Genomic DNA, 18,970 nt, shown 5'->3' with positions numbered 1-18,970 from the left:
CACCAGCAGGCATCCTTCACTACACACACACACACACACAACTAAGGGAGGTGTTTCTTCAGAAAGAAAGAAATTAATCTGAGAGGGGAGCATGAGCATGGTCATATGGGAAGAAATGAAGAATACCAAAAAAAGAGTAAATAAGTGGATTAATCTAAATTATTATTGACTTTTGAAGTCCATGTCTTATAGAGTTTAATATACAGAGAGAATTAAAATCACAAGACCTCTGGGTTGATGGAGGAGAGGTGGTGGAGGGGATGGGCTAAAGGGGGGACAGGCATTAACAAGGGCACTTGTTGGGATGTGCACTTGTCATACCTAATGATGATCACTAAATTCTATTACTGAAACCAACACTACACTACATGTTAACTACCGTGAATCTAAATAATAAATAGATAAGTAATAAAATAAAATCGTTAAGACCTCAAAAGGCATAAAGGGAGTAAAGGGAGTCTAAGGGTTGTAAGGAACCCAAACTGTCCAGGAAATGGTTAAAGAATGAATTTAGGGTCAGCTCTAAACACACACACACACACACACACACACACACACACAGAGAGAGAAAGCCTCCAACTCTGCAAAGATGTATATGTTAAAAAAAATACTAGGAAGAAGAAAGAAACATTATTTTTTAAAACAGAAGTTCAATCTAGATGATGGAATGCTGACTCGTTTTAATGCATTCAGCATTTTCAGGAGAACAACTTTTTTTCTCGACACTTGATTGCATACAAAACTAGTACACTATTTTCTTACACTTGTGGGAGGTGAAAGTAGCTTCTTCTTACAAAGTTTCAAACAGAACAAATTCCTAACACACTGAACAGAGACCCCGTAATTTCACAGTCAATTATTAGCAACGATTAATCGTATGAGTGGAGAACGTTGTTCACCTGCCAATACAAACCAGACACACATCCTATGCCCGGGGCAGGGAATGGCTGTTCGCACACTCTGTGTGTACTGAAACAAAAGCACCCCTAAAGTCTTTGGATAAGCATGAAGAAATTCTAACTCGATTGAAAGAAGCACTTTTGATAATAATTCAGGTCATTTGCCCAGTCTTTTCGCAACAGAAATCCAAAGATTTTGCTAACTTAACAAATAGTAGTTATCATGCAAGAGACATTTGTACTCTACCTTGCAGCAAGAAAACAATGGAGCCCCAGAGAAGTCATGTGGTATATGGTTTAAAGGGTAATACATGCTACACGAGAATTACCCTTTTTTGGAAAAACAATAATATTAGAGCTGAGGAAGTGAGGCCAGGTACTCCCACACACCAGTAGTATGAATGAAAATCAACCTCTAAAAATGTTTTGAAGAGGGGGCCCTGGGTGGCTCGGTCGGTGAAGTGCCCGACTCTTGATCTCAGTTCAGGTCGCATCTCGAGGTTTGTGGGCTTGAGCCCCAAGGTGGGCTCTACACTCCGTGTGTCAGCATGGAGCCTGCTTGGGATTCTCTCTCCCTCTCTCTCTGCCCCTCCCTGACTCTGGCACGTGGGTGAGCTGCTCTCCCTCCCTCCCTCTCCCTCTCTCTCTCAAAATAAATAAACTTAAAAAAATTTTTTTTAATTAAAAAAAATGTTTTGAACAGGATCACCTCACTGGCTCTGTTGGTAGAGTATGTGACTCTTGCCCTCAAGATTGTGAGTTCGAGTCCCATGTTGGGTGTAGAGATTAATGAAAAATTAAACCTTGAAGGCACCTGGGTGGCTCAGTGGTTGAGCTGCTGACTCTTGATTTCAGCTCAGGTCATGATATCAAGGTGATGAGATCGAGCCCTTCGTGGGACTCTGCACTGAGCACAGAGCCTGCTTGGGATTCTCTCCCTCCCTTTCTCTCTGACCCTCCCTTGCTCACTCTCTCTCTCTCTAAAATAAATCTTTAAAATCTTCTTTAAAAAATCTTTTTAAAAAAATGAAAAATGTTTTGAAGAACAATTAGGAAACATTACTAAGAACCTCAAAACACCCACTATCTTTAACATAATAATTCTTCTTTCCAGGAATTTATCCTAAGAAAATTATCTGAGATGTGATCAAAGATTTATATACAAGGATGTTCACTGAAGCATTATCTATAATAGTCAAAATGATAAACAATCTAAATTTCTTTTTTTGTTTGTTTATTTATTTTGAGAGAGACCAAGACAGAGAGTATCCCAAACAGGCTCTGCACTGTCAGCATGAAGCCAGACCTGGGTCTCGAACTCACGAACTATGAGATCATGACCTGAGCCGAAACCAAGAGTCAGACACTTAACTGAGCCACCCAGGCTCCTCAAGCTAAATTTCTAATGACAGGAATGAGTTAAATAAGTTATGGGACCCAGCGCCTGTACACAATAGGTACTCCATAAATATTTGTTTAACATAGAATCATTATGAGAATACACTAAAAAAAAACTGAAAAAAATCCAAACAATATTTAATGAGCAAAATATTAACATTAAACCTCAATCAAGGGGTGCAGACCCTGCCCCTCCTCTGCCCCTCCTCTGCTCGTGCTGTCTCTGTCTCTCTCAAAATAAATAAACTGTCAAAAGAAATCTCATTCAAAATTAGCTCAATACTATTTTTTTAAATTTTTTAACATTTATTTATTTCTGAGAGACAGAAAAAGAACACTAGCAGGGGAGGAGCAGAGTGAGAGGGAGACACAGAATCCAAAGCAGGCTCCAGGCTCTGAGCTGTCAGCATACAGCCCAACACAGGGCTCAAACTCAATCATGAGATCATGACCTGAGCTCTTGCCGGTCACTTAACCAACTGAGGCCTCCCAGGCTTCCAATCTCAGTATTATTTTAAAGTATAGCTTGAGTCTTTTGTGAACTTCCTAACTGGTAGGCATGGCCCCAAATGTTTTACATGTATCATCTCATTTCATCTCACCCAGCCCCATTACTTTCATGGAGTCAAGGGTCCTAGATCCAAACCCAGGTAGTCTGACTCCAGAACTTGAACTATGAATCACTAGACTAGAAAAAAATACTGGAAGGAAATCATTAAAATGTTAACAGGAAGGAATTAAAGACAATTGTTATTTTCTTCCTTTACCTGCTCATATTTTCCAGATTCTCTATAATCACCACACACTATTTGTGGCCTCCCCGTCCAAACTAAAAAGTTCTATGAACTTTCACTTATTTACACAATCTCAGTGAAAAAGTGTCAGTGCCAAAGGAGTTCTGGATCGTGTTTTCTCCAGGTCTTAACAGCAGGAGAACACTATAAATGGGAGCCATGACCTTCTCACTGTGAAAGGGGATGGGCCAACAGTCTACTCGACTAACGATGGAGTCCAAAATTGCCATTGCACAACTACATGTCACCATCTGGTTGACAAGGCCCTGATTTATACACACATTCTGCCATTAATCTTCCCAATGACCCATCCAAGTAGTAGTAGACCACCTCAGGAGAGGGAGGCTTAGGAAGTGAAGTGACTTTCCCAAGGTCATGTAGAGCACTCCAGCTCTGGTCAAAGAGTCCCGCCACCAACCATTCCCCCAAAGCATGTCAAACAATCGAGAGCATTGCCTGGAAGTTAATAATGGAGATTTGCGGGATACACACACATTTGGTGCCCAAAACCCAGAAAAAGCACTGGGCCCCAACCACCACAGTGCCTTCACTCCTTCAGAAAACAATTATGCAGAAAGGTGAAGTATGTGGCTTTCTATCTGCCAAAGCACTTTCGCATCCTTTATCTCCTTTGATTCTTTTTTTAAAATTTATTTTTGTCTTTATTTTATTTTGAGAGAGACAGAGAGTGAGCGGGGAAGGGGCAGAGAGAGAGGGAGACACAGAATCCGAAGCAGGCTCCAGGCTCTGAGCTGTCAGAACAGAGCCCGATGTGGGGCTCGAACCCACGGACTGTGAGATCGTGACCTGAGCTGCAGTCAGATGCCCAATGAACTGAGCCACCCAGGCGCCCCTATCTCCTTTGATTCTTAAAATAAACCTTTTCAACCAGTAAAGCAAAGGTACTGAGAATAAGAGTCTGGGTTCTTGGGTTTGAATCCCTGCTCTGCAATGTACTAACCAGGAGACCTTGAACAAGCTGGCTCCAGCCTTTGTGCCCCCATTTCCTCACCTGTATAATGAGGATAATAATGCCTTCCTCATGGAGGTGCTGTGAGGTAACAGATGTAAAATGATGGCACACGTCTGCGCTTAGTAGGTAGCCATTGTGTTTTTAAATGTATCCTATCCCCAAACATGCACCATGTGAGGTCTCCATGGCCAGAGCACACTGCCTCACCTTCCTAGAGAAAATAATCCCCTTGGGCTTCTCTCACTCTTCCACTCTGGTTCCTTTTAACCAATCTCAAAAGAGCCTACATTGATCCCAGTTACTTCCCAGACTCCTTTGCAAAACTCTCTACAAGCTTCTTCAATGTAAGCCCCCAAAAGTGTCCTCAGAGGAGAATCAGTCATGGACCAAAGAAGACAGAAAGGTGAAACCCCAGCGTCTGTGCTCTGAGCTTCCGATGTGCTACAAGGATTCAGACATGGGACCACAGAGTAAAATGTACCCTGAAAAGAAATGAACAGGTGAGCACAGGACAGGGCGGAGGGTGGGGGGCAACCCATCTGCAAACGGAGAGAACAAGGCGGGGGGCCTCCAAGTGGAAAGGGGCTGAGGGACCTGCTGACAAGTGAAAGGGAACACTTTCTGCAGCTTCCCTTAGAAACTGATGAGAGCATCCAAAATGGAAACAGAAATGGTAGGAAACCCTGACTTGGCAAGATGGTAATGCGACTCTTTGAAGCTCACTGGTACACCTTACCTTCATGCTCCTGTACTTCCAATGCTTTCCTAACTAATCTCTTAGCCTACAGGCTCGGCCTGTCCTCCATACCTCTCAGAGTGACCTAATACATAAATCTGACTTGTCCCTACTCCCCACCCGCCTCTCCTCACTCCAAACCCTTCTGTGGCTCCCCTACTGCCTACAGGGTCAAGGTTAAGCTTCATATCATGGCATCAGGTCCCATTTCAGCCCTATCCCTTCTCACCTCTCCAGCCTCACCACCTGCAATGGTCACGGACAACTTCCTATGCGCCAGGCCCTGGCTGGGAGCTGGGGACAACAGTGATAAACACGACGTGGCACAAAGATGAACAAGACCTAGCTCGTGCCCTTAAGAAGCTGAAAGTCCCCTTAGGCAGACAGACACAAAAAGGGATCCCTGCAATCCAGATAGACATTGGGATGGCAATCCAGCCTGGGGTGCTCAGGGAAGGCCTCTGGGGGAAGTAGGAGTGAGCCAGGTAAGGGCCAAAGGAGGAAACATTCCCCAAAGAAGCAGCCTCAGGGCAAAGTTCATGAGCAGCACTACCCAAAAGAACTTTCTGCACTAATGGAAATGTTCTACGTGTACAGTCTCCAACATGGCAGCCACCAGCCACGTGTGGCTCTTGAGCACTTGACATGTGGCTAGTGCAATGGGGGAACTCAATTTTTATTTTATTTAATTTTTCATTAACTTATCCTTAAATGGCCATGCATGGCTAATGGCTACCATATTGGATAGTATAGTTCTAGAGCATTCAACTGAAGGCAATGGAAAATAAGGTTAGGTGGGTAAGCTCTGAACTAATGTTCAGTAAGGCCAGATTATATGTAGCTTCTTATACTTACCATGCTATCTGCTAGAGCCCCCGCCCACCTAGGGATCCCCCACTGAACCCACACAATCCCACCCATGTACCACCTCTCTCTGAAGACTTCCCTGGCTGCTTTACCCAGTCTTTCCCACTTACTACTTCTGAAACGTGGTCTTTTTCTAGGCAAGCATCACTGTGTATCAGATTTATATGTTCCCCTAACTGTCCCTACCAGACTCTGAACTCCTCTTACATGCCCTGATATTCCCAGCCACCGGCACATGGGAGGCACTCAATAATGCTTGGTGAACGGGTTGTCAACACTGACATAGTCACTGTCGTCTGGCAGGAATGGGGAAGAGGGCACTCACTTCTTCTATCAAAGGTGTGAGCCACTGGCCTTGATCTTTTCCTCAGAAAGACAGCTCTGTCCGGGGGCTCAGGAAAGGTTCTCATGAACATCTGAGCACTCTACCCCTTAACTGTCAACAGCAGGCCTTGTGGTAGCTCTATTTTGTCCAGTTTCCTAGAACTATTTTATTAGTTTTTGTTTTGTTTTGTTTTGTTTTTTAGAGAGTGACAGAGTAAAGGTGGGGGAAGAAGAGCAGAGGAAGAGAAAGACTCTTAAGCAGGTTCCACACTCTGGCTCGGCACAGAGCCCAACATGGGGCTTGATCCCACGATCTCAGGACCATGACCGAGCCAAAATCGAGAGTTAGATGCTTAACTGACTGAGCCACCCAGGGGCCCCTCCAGGTTCCTAGAATCCAGATTTCCCTACATAGGGAAGGTAACTAGCCAGTCTTTGGACTTAGTCCCGGGTCTGCAGACCAGCTTGGCAACTCAGCCCTGCGTGTCCTTAAGCAAGGTGCTGAAACCCACCGCCCCCAGGACTCAGTTTCCTCCAGTGTAAAGTGGACACCACATCTGCCTCTTACAGCTGCTATAAGGCTGCTGTGACTAACACATCTGCACAGGGCCAGGCACACAGTAAGCTCTCTATATATACAGCAGCAGCTACTCCGAAAGCAGTTTGAAGCCCTCATTTGGATACCCCACAGCATATGCAAATTCCTGAGCCCCTAAATAGGCTCTTCTTGTGCTCTCCGGGACGCAAGGGATATAATCCAATCTCTGACTCACAATATGTTGCCAAAATGCTCCAGTTCCCGAGAGAAAATTTATTTTCATTCCCTCCAACTTTAAAAATTAAACAGTCCTTATAGCATTTTGGGGTGGCGGGGTGACAATGGAGACCATGAAATCCGACAAGCAGCTTTAAAAAGGTTACACACTGATGGGAAAAAGAAAGAAGGCGGCCGAAGGGGGTGGGGGGGGTGGAGACAATCCCCTGAGTTCCTGCCATTATTGAATACCCCAACTCTCCAAGCAGCCTGGCCGCCCCCTCCTCCACGTGAGCTAAGCTCTGTTAATGAGAAAGCGGAGCTCTGCCTACATTACCACAATAATGATTTCCCCGTTGCATTTTTACATGCCTGCCGCTTTATCATAGCAGAAGTAGACATATATTTTCAATAAATCCCTTCTCTCCTTCCTCCTCCCCAACTCCAGCTCGCCCAGTAAATGTTGTTCCCTCCGCGCCCTCCCCCAACGCAATCCCAACCCTGGAGCACAATGAGTTCCGCTAATCAAAACAGAAAGAAAAAGAAAAATGGAAAAATCACAGCTGCTGAAAAACAGCATTCGCTACAAGTCAAAGCCCTCCACATTTTTTTCTGCACGCAGCATTTACTTCTTCAAGGACACATCACCCCCGCCCCATCAGAAATCTTACGTAGAGTTGCTCAAAGGGGGGGCGGGGCGGGTAAAGAAATCTAATATTCACTCTCTTTCCTATTTTGACTAAGCCAGCACAGACAGAAATATAGATAAGGCCTCAAATAACTGATTTAACAAAATGTCACTTATTAAAAAGGATGGGGGATGGGGCTGCACTTGAATTTGAGAGCTCAGTTAAACCACCCCCAGCTAAAGGCTGCCAGGCCACGAGAGGCAAGGGGGGTGGGGGGAAGGAAACATTCTCTAGCCTGGTCTCCTTCAGTGGCTGCAAGGGCTGACCCCGAAGCAGAGAGGACTGGATTTCTCCCTCCAATGAGAACCAATGGGGATGGGGAGAGGGAGGGAACCAGAGGCAAAAGAAAACCCAAAAAAACCCCTAGTTGATTCTTAAATATATAAGCATGTTATACTGCACTAACTAGTGCCAGCCTCTGTACCAGGTGCTGGGGGTACAAAAAAATGAGTGATGACCCAGTTCTTCTCGCACCAAGGCAGTGTCGAAGGGGTGAAAGACACACCTGGTGGTAAGGCTGGCAATAGCAAGGGCTGAGAGAGCCCGAGTGAGTCCCCTCTCCAGCCCAGCCCACAGACCAGGCACCCAGGGCCCTCAAGGAAGAGTTCAGGAATGAGCGTATGCGCAGTGAAATTGTTTGAATTCCATACTGATTTCTAAAGAAGCTAAGACACCAGAAGAAGAGAGGCCTCTAAATGTCCTTACCTACTGTGACTCCCCAGAAAACCCCCTCGGCTCGCATGTGCTCACCCAATTAAAAAAGAAAAGTGAGCAGAGTCCCAGTACTAGATAATCAGCCTCATTACCGGTATCCTTGAGTTGAATTTTAAGGGAGTTTGATATCTCCCACTGGGAGGACATCGGAGGGAGCAGAAAGGACGCCCCTGTTAAAACTCGTTGGGCACCAACTCCCAACTTTTTTTCTTTTCCTTTTTAAAACAGATTGGAGTTGGTTTCCCGGGATGGGGAGAGGCCCCCAGCACAGCCTCTGGGATGACCAGGGGCCCTCGGGAAGCGATCTGAGACAGCAAACTGCTCAGAGCCCAGGGTGTCCAAAGCTGGAGCCTGGAAGCTGAAGGCCAGGCTATCTAGAAACGACCACCGATTGTCCAGATCCCTCCACTGAGGGGCCCCCACAGAAAGGAAAGGGCTAAGGGTAGGAGGCTGATGGAGAACAGCCATGCAATTTGTTAAAGTCAAGTTTTGGCTTTAATTACGAGGCAGCCTTAAAGCTATGTGCTCCAAAATGAACCAGACGATTCAAGTTCTAAAAAATGCAATGCGCAAAACATGCTTAAATCATCTGAGTATTTCCAACTAAGGTCACTGGGACTTATAAGCCCGAAATTCCCAGATGATCTTCTTGCTGTCCACGGTCCTCTGCATATATTCTGTATCATGTTCTTGTTTAATACTGTACAACAGTATCTATTTGAGGGTGCACAGCATTTGGAGACCATTCAAATTCCGGCATTAAAACAGGGCTTTGGATGCTAGCTGGACATGGGACTCTGGGTTAATCACTTATTTATATTTTTTCAATCCTACTTCTTGAGCCTCACTTTCTTCAACTGTAAAATGAGAGTTTCCACCTCTGATGGCTGAAGTTTCTGTTCTCAGATAAAAGAAGACACGCCAAAGAGGCTTTGGACCAATGAAAAGCTAGGTAAACACTAGTCATTTCAACGATGGCATCCATTTCCTCGCTCTCTGATTTTTTGTTGATTATTCTCCCCTCCCTATGAAACCATATGGATATCAGTTCAACCGATCTCTCAAAACTGACAAGTTATATTTGTTATACAAATACAAGAGGTCCTGTTATCCACCGACAACCAAACCCTCGGTAACGGCTCCATTACACTAGTTGGTCTGCCTGGGTTCTGTTTCAAGTTTTCCCATAATACAAATTAATTCAAAAATAAATAAATAATAAAGCCTCACCCTCTAGGGCTCAGAGGCCAGAGGTCTGATTAGTGAAAAGCACGAGATATTTTTTAAAAAACTGGAAAGGCGCCCAGGTGGCTCCGCTGGGTTAAGTGGCCGACTTCAGCTCAGGTCATGATCTCATAGTTCGTGGGTTCAAGCCCCACATCAGGCTCTGTGCTGACAGCTCAGAGCCTAGAGCTTGCTTCCTGTTCTGTGTCTCCCGCTTTCTCTGCCCCTCCCCTGCCTGCTCTCTGTCTCTCTCTCTCTGTCTCTCAAAAATAATAAACATTTAAAAACTTTTTTTAAAAAACGGGAAATGACTGGGGTGCCTGGGCGGCTCCGTCAGTTAAGCGACCAACTCTCTTGGTTTCGGCTCAGGTCATGATCTCACGGTTCCGTGAGTTCGAGCCCCATGTGGGGCTCTCTGCTGTCAGTGAGGAGCCTGCTTGGGATCTTCTCTCTCCTTCTCTCTCTGCCCCTCCCCTGCTGGCACACACACACACACACACACACACACACACACACTCTCTCTCTCTCTCTCTCACACACATACACAATAAACAAATAAATAACTTTTAAAAAATAAAAATAAAATACGGGGTTCAGAGTCTGAGCCTACACTGACTGGCATTCCACACCCAGCAGCTCTGATGCCAGCCTCTGGACCGTGGGTACAGCGTCACCAAAAGGATCATAAAGGACCTGAAAACTCAGAACAGACGGGAAGAAGAGCGGGAGAGGGCCAGGTGAACAGAGGTCGTATCGGAAGCTTTGGGAACTTAAGGGCAGCGTTTCAGTGGTCGTCAGGTTCTTTATCTGAAAAGGAGATCTGGCTGAAGATCAATTCACCTAGCTGCTGTCTGCGGACCCGAGGCCTCTTACAGTTTACTTAGCACTTTCCGTACATTATCTGATTGCATCCTCACAACTCCTGAGAGGAGAGGAGGCAGATGGTGTCACCCTCTTTGTACAGAGGCGGAGACAGCCAGAGAGGCCATGCGGGACGGTGCTGGGCCAGAAGACCCCAACCCAGGTCTTCTGACTCACCTCCTCACCCACCCCACCCCCACGCAGACACCACGGTTGGGGACCACCCGGGGTTGGCAGTTGGTGACATATTTTTGTGAAAGGCAGCCTGAAGGAGAGGCCTCTTTTTCTTTCTTTCTTTCTTGGAGCTCCTTGCTCAAAACCTATGACACAGGGCCCACCAACTTTTGAACAGGGCTGAAAAATCACAGATGTCTTTTTCCCGTGATAGTTTTCAAATAAATCTTACACGAGGCCCAAATTACTTTTCACTGAAGACTCTTCCCCAAGCGAAAGAATCCGCCCTTGCCTCTGTACTGCTCAGTAATGCAGTCAAATGTTGAGAAATATGCAGTACAATTTTCTGATGCAGTCTTAACCCTTCAAGGCCCCTGGCTGATGTCAAGTCCTGAGCCCAGACCCTTTCCCAAGGAGGGTGGGGCCTCAACCCGAAGCGCCCCAGGATGGAGTACGGCTCCCTCACTTCCTGTTCACCTGCACCTGTCTCACCCCTCTGGTCAGGATGAAAGGACCTCCCCCTCCCACCCCTCCTGGCAGGGAAAGGCCAGATCTTCCTGAAACCTTCTCAAGGGCTCTAGTCAGCGGCCCTAACCCCACCCATGGCTCTCATCAATCACTCCCTCTCCGATCTCTCCCATCAGCACACAAACTAACACCGGCACCCGAAAAAACCCCTTCCCACTATGCACACGCCCTTCTAGCCCCCACTCCATTTCTCTGCCCCCCTTTCACCATCAGACTTTGCCAAAGAGTTGGCTACACGTGCTATGACCAGTTCCTCACCTCTTCGTGCCCAGCCAACCCCCTCCACTCTCGCTCCCGCCCCATCCACATCCACCACGTTCTACTGCGGCTGTTCTTTGAAAAGTCCCCAGTGGCTTCCGTTTTGCCAAATCCAGGGGTGACTCTTCCGGCCTTATCAACCCCATGAAACATTCCACCACCACCAACACACGCCACCTCCCCAACAACACACGTCCTCCCCTCCACCAACACACACGCATACAGACAGCCTTTCCTTCTCTCTTTCTCTAGGCTCCTTAGGGCATCTCACTCAGTCCCCTGGATTTAAATACCACGCCCAGGCTGATGGCTTCCACATGTTTATATCTCACCTGGCCACTTCTTTGGTGCTGTACACCACCGTCAGACTACCTGCCTGTCATCTCCACCTTGAGTTGAATAGGCATTTCAAGCCCAGCAGCGCCCAAACGGAAATAGCTCGATTCCGTTCCCTTCTGTCTCCCCATCTTCCCCAACCAGCACCACCCATCTACCCAACTGCTCAAGCCACAACCCACAGAGCCATCCTTGGATTCTTCTTCCCCGGCCACCATCAAACCCATCAGCAATCCAGCCCACTCTCCACCCACCCACTCCCTCCACTCCCCGTCACCACCTCACCTCCTCACCTGGACAGCTCTCCAACCCCACACCTGCCCCCTCCACCACCGCAAGCCCCTTTATCAAGACCTGAGGGTGTCACTTCCCACTGGAAACTTTCAGTGGTTTCCCACTACACTTCAAATGAAACTCAACCTTTTCAAGGCCTCCTGAGTCCTGCACATTCACCTCATGCTGCCTTCTCTCCATCCCCCCTGTCTGCCTCTGCCACTTTTTAGTCCCCCACCCCCCCTCCAAAGCCAAAATCCTTCCACATAGGCTCCCCTCCGGCTGGTGCTCTCTGCCAAACCTAAGAGCGCCTTTTCTAGGCTACTTGAGCTGAGTAAGTCCAGGTCACTGTTCCCTGGGCTTTCATCAAAGCATTTATCACCTTTTGCAATATATATTTCTGTACATGTCTGCCACTCCCTCTGGACTGTAAGCTAGGGGCGGGGGTGGGGGAAGGGAAGAGGGAGTCGATGACGTCTGTTTTAGTTATCAACCTATTTCCAGAACCTGAAGCCGGTGCCTAGCACATAGGACGCGCTTAGTAAGTAGCTGCTGAATGTACTAAACTAGATCCAGCTACGGCATGAAAATAAGTAACTGTTATCTTCTAGAAGCCCAGAGTTACCACTGCCATTTAGGTACACAGGTTCTTTTTCCCCTTTCCTCTCCATCAAAAAAAAAAAAAAAATGTTTAGTGTTGCTGCACCAAGAGCCCAATAGCTCAGCATAGCCACCCACCCCAGCTTGTTGTCTTTGAGGAGGAAAACACAAAAAGCCTCCTTTTCCTCAGCAAACCCAGATTAAACAGAAGACCTTACAAGCAGATACCGTGAGCACTTAAAATTTCTTTAAAATAACATCACAAGGTCTCTTTGTTACGCATTTTCTTTAACCCTGAAGAAAAGATTTATTAAGAGAGCCATGGGATCAAACTTCTGTTACCAGGCCTGTCCTATTCCCTAAAATGCCACAGCATCCTCATTGACAAGCATATGACAATAACTAGAAGCCTGGTCTCCCTCTCCCCGCAAAAGAAATCAACTATGTTTTACTTTCTCCTTTATTTCTTTGGTCCCCCTCCAACACGCAAATTCAGAAATATTATTAACCCACAAGATCCCAGCTGATTCTAATCCTCCCTTCTCCCGAAATCACACAGTTTTAAGAGGTCATAAATAAAATGAGCTGGATTCAACAGCTTCTAGAGAACAACCAGCATCCATTTGTACTGCCTGGGGTCTGAGCCGCCGCGTGTCTGGACCCTCACTTTTCATGTCAGTGTTCCAAGTCAATAAAAACATCAAGAGCTTCCCCCCGCCCCCAAAATGCCCATGGTGAAATACAGGATATCCTAGAAATGACAGCACTACAATATCATCATCATGAACTCTATCACAAATGTATGACCAAATCCCAACTATGTGAATTCTCCACAGAAAGTGGGTAAAGCCGCACTCAGCTTTCCGGTGTCCCGCTCTTCCCCAAGCCCACCTCCTCCTGCGGCCTGGGAAAAACGATTCAATTAACCTTAGACTTGACCAAGCATAATGAGACAGGTAAGCCAGCTGGCTGGAGGGGAAACTTCCAAGATTAACCGAAATTATTTTGGGTGCCTGGGATTATGTGCCCCACGCTCTATTAGCACATATAATTGGGAAACAACTGTGCATTTTTTTCCCCAAGACAGTGGAACACTTTTGTGAAGAATCTCCTTGTGTCTGACGGTCAAGATCACCAGGTTACTCAAGAGTCCTTTCTGGAACGCCAAGGTACAAATCCACTCTCTCCATGAAAAGACAAAGACAGAAGTTAACCAACTCATCCTAGTCCATGAAGCAATTTGGCCGCTGGCCCAGGAAAACCTGTCCAGACCTCTTGAGACCTCTCTCCACAAGATCCAAGTCACAGAAATTTCAGAGGTGGAAGAAACTCATGGACCGAATATGCAGTTTTAAGACAAAAAGTCTAAAACCTGGAAATGGCTAGAAACTGGTATCCTCCCCACTTTCCTTTTTTTATTGTTTTTAAAATACTTATTTTTGAGACAGAGAGAGGGAGATAAGAGTGTGGGCAAGAGAGGGGCAGAAAGAGAGGGAGACACAGAACTCGAAGCAGGCTCCAGGCTCTGAGCTGTCAGCACAGAGCCCAATGCGGGGCTTGATCTCACAAAGCGTGAGATCACGGTAATCACCCTGAGCTAAAGTTGGAGGCTTAATTGACTGAGCCACCCAGATGCCCCCCCCCAACTTTCCTTTATAGGGACATTCCCCCCCCACCTTAAAAGTTCTTTCGTCACTTTACAAATACTGTAAACTGAGCCAACTACCAAATGCAAGGCAATTTTAACACTTTCTGATTAATCCACTTGAAGTAGAACCCTCACACTTTCCCAAAAAATCAATGCTTTTGGTTATTCTAATGCCCAACCTGCCTATCAAAGGAGAAGGAAAAGAATCTTCTAAATAAGCTTTGTTTCTGTGACCACACATTTTATTATATAAGCAGCAGCCCCCTCTTTTACAATGAAAGCTCTTACCTCAATAAAAACCACAGGCCCAAGCGAGTTAAAGGAGGCAAAACTGAGTACTTTCCACACAGTTCATAGAACAACTGTTTTCACAGCAAGCTCACATAAATGCTATGTGATATTAACACATGCCTGCTACGGGGAAGCCTGCTTACCAAGCTGTGAAAAGACCCATGTTCACTATGAAACCTGCAAAATTAATATTCTCAATGCCCATAAAGCAGAAAGGAAATGGTTTTTTTTTTTTTTTTTTGAGATGTCAAACTGGCTTCTAACCAATCCTTTGGCGAAAATGGACATGCCTAAAAGGCGGGGCCCAAAGAGGTGTGTCACGCCCAGTATCAATTCCTATAAATCAAATCCTGACAATCACCACAATATTTTTTTTAAAAAATGAATTATGATTCATGGACCTTCAAACCTTTATTACCACGAGAACATTCTCAGCAAAAGAGGGGAGGGAAAAAGCTACTGTGACTTGATTAATGGCCAAAGCAGGACAATGAAATAAATCTCATAAACGTAAGGAAAAAAAAAAAAAAAAGAAAACTGAGTGCTCTCGGCTTTGAGGGTAGGCATGTAAATAATTCTACTACCCTGGGATAAACACACATAAAAGATTTTGTTTACCCTCCCAGCATATACACCATCCAGGCTGAGATTTTCAGCAGGGAAAAATAATAGCGAATTTGTTTAACTAATGCCCAGTTAGAAATATTTGGTAAGTGGCAATAATATTAATCCCCAACTAACTCAACTCTCAAGCTGCCCAAAATCAAATTCTCAATCTGGAAATCTGAGGACGAGAAGGAACGAAGAAAAGCACTGTCTAGGACATCAGTAACATAGAGAGGGATTTTTTTTTGTTTTTAAACCCACTTTTCCCCCTGCTTGAATTGAGCCTGTCTACACAACTGCACAAAGATTAACCAACTTTAGTCAACCACACACCTAGCGTGTACTCCCTGATCCTGCTAAGCATGCCTCAGTTTGAATCCCTGCTGCTAAAATTATCCTGGCCAAGTTAAAATTCCCAGCATAATCAAAGTACCTGACAGCCAAAGCCTACAACCCCTCTGCAGAAACCAGAAGGCTGAAGATCAGGAAAAGAGAAGCGAGGAGAAGCCAAGACTGCTGGCTAACTGGTTAAGCGCGGACTACTGTCTGTTATTCTTACAGTGGGCATCCAAAAACCACATTTTCCATCACCAGACTGCTTTCTGGAACCGGTAAATGATGCAGGTTGGTACCGACTGGGACAACTTAAAACTCCTTTCTCAAAGCTCTCCTCCATGGCCTACTGAAAAAAAAAAAAAAATGGGGAACCCAGCCGGCTTTCGGAGGCATTTTTGAAAGAACTCTTCAGCCATCCCGGGATCCATCATTCCCAAGCATCACCTCCATCCATGTACTTCCCAAGACTGCCCAGGCCAGGCCGTTAGCAACCCGCTTCGACACTTCACTTGCCAAAGCCGTGTCTAGCCTGGGGAAGAGTTTCCACAAGCTGGCTCTAACAGACCAGTCCAAGGCACACGGAGGAACCAGAAGTCATTTTCTTTAACCTAACGATGGCTGGCCCACATGCTCCAGCCCAGTGCTGGCCAGAGGCTGCCCGCCAGGTGCTCTTGGCCTCTGCCAGTGAACGGGTGATTCTGTGTTGTTCTTAAATATCTATTTCTTCAGCCCACCAGCAGTAACTTCCCAGTCTCCCACACTGAAGTTAGGGACTGACGGGGCAGGTTTACCCCTTTACACAGTTCTCTCGTCTGGGCGGCCACTGTAACTTGGGGGAGTACCTAGCCCCCAAAGAGCCTATAGGCGCATATACATACATACATGCATCATGTCAAAAACCCCGAAAGGCACATCCCTAGGGTCCTGAGGTTTCTTGGCTGGAAGAATGAAGGCTTTATAACATCACAACCTCCAACTGCGAGCCCCACCACCGCCACCCTTTAAGCCGGGGCTGCCAATTATAGCGCCCACCTCGGCCCTCCCTCTTGGCTGGGATGCTGGACAGCCCGCAAGGGGAAGAGCGAAGAAGGGAAGCAGAAAGAAGGCCCTGCTAACATACTGAAAGTAAAGAAGTGGGGGGAGACTCTTCCCTTCCCCTCCCCCGTCTTCTCACGGAGCATCTCCCAACTAATTTTTTTAAATGAAACTTAATAAGCTTCGCGCCTACCTTGGCTGTTTCTGCAACAAGTGCATGGGCAATCCGACAAGACCAGACTCCGCTTGGGGGGTGAGATGGGGGGCGAGCAGAGCTGATGGAGTAATTTCAATATTAATTTATGTCAGAGCCGCCTTCTCGAAGCGCTACTCACTTACAGTACTGCCCTCAGCCTGTAAACAAATATCGCTCCGCCAGGAAACATACTCCCCAGATGCAAGCCCCTTCCCCAGCAGGGAACAGGGCCCCGCGCCGCCCCCACCCCACCCCCAACAGCATGCTCCCTCACCCCAGGGAGGAAGCTACGGGTTTCCAAAGCACCAGCCCACCACCTCCGCCACCACCCCAGCAAGAAACTTACTCGGTCCGTCTACGCCTCCACCCTCCCTTCAGGAAATCTACTCTCCATATGCATTCAGCCTCCCCGCAGGAAATCTGCTCCCCCCTCCCCCCTTCTATATACATGCACCCCTCCCTCTCCTCCTCCCCACGCGCCCTCCCCAACCAGAAACTTACTAGCGTGCAAGCGTGCAGGCTCTCCTGATCCTGGAAACTTACTCCCAGATATAGCGCCCGCCAGCCCCCTTTCCCGGCCCTGCTCCCCTTCCAGCCCTCCGCGGCAAGCAACTCCAAACTCTCCGCATCCAGCCACTCGCCCTCCCCGGTGGAAATTTGCAGCGCGGGGCCGCGCGCGTGCATCCACCCTCCCCTTCAGGAAACTTACTCCCCATCTGCATGCACCGCCTCTCAGCCATCGCTTAGAGGGAAGGGGGTGTGCTAGGGAGACAGAAATACATATGTATCTCTCGCCCCTCCCCCGGCCGCAGCCCACTCGGGGCCGAGCCGCGGTAACCTGGCCTTACCTTTTGCATTGCTCCCCACCCTCGCCCCCTCCCTTAACCCTCCTTATCCGCTCCCCGGCGCCCCCCTTTTTTCGCCCATTACCCACCCCTAGCAACCGTTCCCAAGCTCCTCTCGGCCTTTTTTTTTAATCCAGGATGCAAATTCCTCCCCTGTCAGCAAATCGACTGTCAAATTATTTTCTTGCAAAAGGAGAAAGGCGGGGTGGGGGGGGAGCAGAAGCAAAAAGGGGGAGGGCGGGGGAAGGGAGAGAGGGACAGAGGAGGGGAGAGATATCCCTCCGCAGAGCTGGGTCTGGCCGCGGGCGGGGAAGCAGGAAGTAAGGTGTCCAGCGCTGCGGCCGGCTGGCCCTCCGCCGCGGCCCCCACCCGCGCCCCCTGTCCCCCCGGGCGCCGCGCTCGGGCGGGCGCGGGCAGCTTGGCGCATTGTTCGCAACCTCCCCGGCGATGCGCTGCCGACCTTATTTGTGTGCTCTGCATTTGCGTGAGGTTGCACCTTTTGTAGGCTGGCGAGACTCTGGACGAGGATGGGGCAGGGGACGTGGACCGAGTTGCGGCCCCGCGCGGGACCTGTCAGCCCCGGGGTGTGGCGGACTCTCCGGCGTGACCGGAAAATCGAGGCCCGGGAGAAGGCGGCGTGGCCGGGAAGCTGCCGCCTTAGACCCGGACCCGTGCAGGATTGCTTCCTGCGTAGCCGTCCCGGTTATTGTAACGCGCTTTGCAATTTAACGACGGGAGTTGGGGAGTTTCGTTTATTTTTGTAAGGGGTTGCAAAGATGCCAAGGTCTAGGTGGAGTGCGGGGAGAGGGCCGGTGCCGACCCCCACTACACCCAGGCTCGGTGGGGCTGGGGCTCCCGGGAAGGGGCTGGAGGTTCGCGAAGCGCGCGGCTCCATCCCTCCGCCCCGGTGGGGGCGGGGAGGGGGTGCTGCAGACGGCGCTGGAAACGCAGCTCTCTGGGGAGGGGTCTCCATCTCCGCGGCGCTGCAGGCTGGGGAGGGAGGTTGCCTAGGAGAGGAGCCGGGGCCGAGAGGGGAGGGGAGGGGGCGCGGGTGCCGCGGCGGCGCGCGCTCGCCCCTCCTCGCGCGCCATGACTGTGGAACGTGGTGCCGGGGAGGAGGGACGGCCGCCGGGGGCCGCCCGGGGCTGCTCGGCATTGGTGCGGAAACCCGAGCCAGGAGTCGCTCCTCGCGCTGTCTCCTCCTCCTCCTCTGCGGGGGAAACTGCTGCACCCAAACCGAGAGCAGCTGCGAGCAGGGGGCAGGGCGCGGGCTGAAAGGCGAGCCAAGGGTTCAAACCTCGGCGGCGCCGGCGAGGGGAGGGGGTGGGGGGAACGGCGAGAACCGGACAGCCCCCGGGTCCCGAGAAGGCGCGGCAGCCCGTTGGTCCAGCGCGGGACCCCACCGTTTCCAGGCTTCTCTCCCGGTCCGAGGGATCGTGAACCAAAGGTGACCGGCTTAAACAGCCCCCCTCGAGCCGTGTCCGAGGCATCTCTTGAAGGGCCTCCAAGACAAGGGAGTAGTTTTTGCTCAAGGGAAAGTTAAACCCTGCTTTTTTTCAGTGTGGGGAAATTGTTGCGTCCCTTCCCCCAGATCTAGCGCAGCATAAGTAA

At 48.6% G+C, this 18,970-nt stretch overlaps 1 protein-coding gene across 3 annotated transcripts in view; it reads right to left on the bottom strand.

Annotated features, from left to right (window-relative positions):
* The window catches only part of TRERF1 (transcriptional regulating factor 1), a 208,681-nt gene extending 191,611 nt beyond the window's left edge, over window positions 1–17,070 (bottom strand). For 2 of the 3 annotated variants that reach the window (XM_039242675.1, XM_039242677.1), the window contains exons 1-2: window positions 17,016–17,070; window positions 16,512–16,593 (exon numbers count right to left, since the gene is read on the bottom strand). The gene's annotated coding sequence lies outside the window, so the exon portion shown is untranslated. Of the gene's footprint in view, window positions 1–16,511; window positions 16,607–17,015 lie in introns of those variants that run through there. The other variant, XM_039242676.1, reaches the window with a different exon arrangement.
* Window positions 17,071–18,970: the final 1,900 nt, after the last annotated feature.

Source organism: Hyaena hyaena, unplaced genomic scaffold, assembly GCF_003009895.1.
Source record: "Hyaena hyaena isolate Hyena2069 unplaced genomic scaffold, ASM300989v1 scaffold_211, whole genome shotgun sequence".
NCBI classification, from domain to species: domain Eukaryota; kingdom Metazoa; phylum Chordata; class Mammalia; order Carnivora; family Hyaenidae; genus Hyaena; species Hyaena hyaena.
The sequence above is the reverse complement of the archived record's forward strand: the minus strand, read 5'-3'. Positions and strand labels throughout refer to the sequence as shown.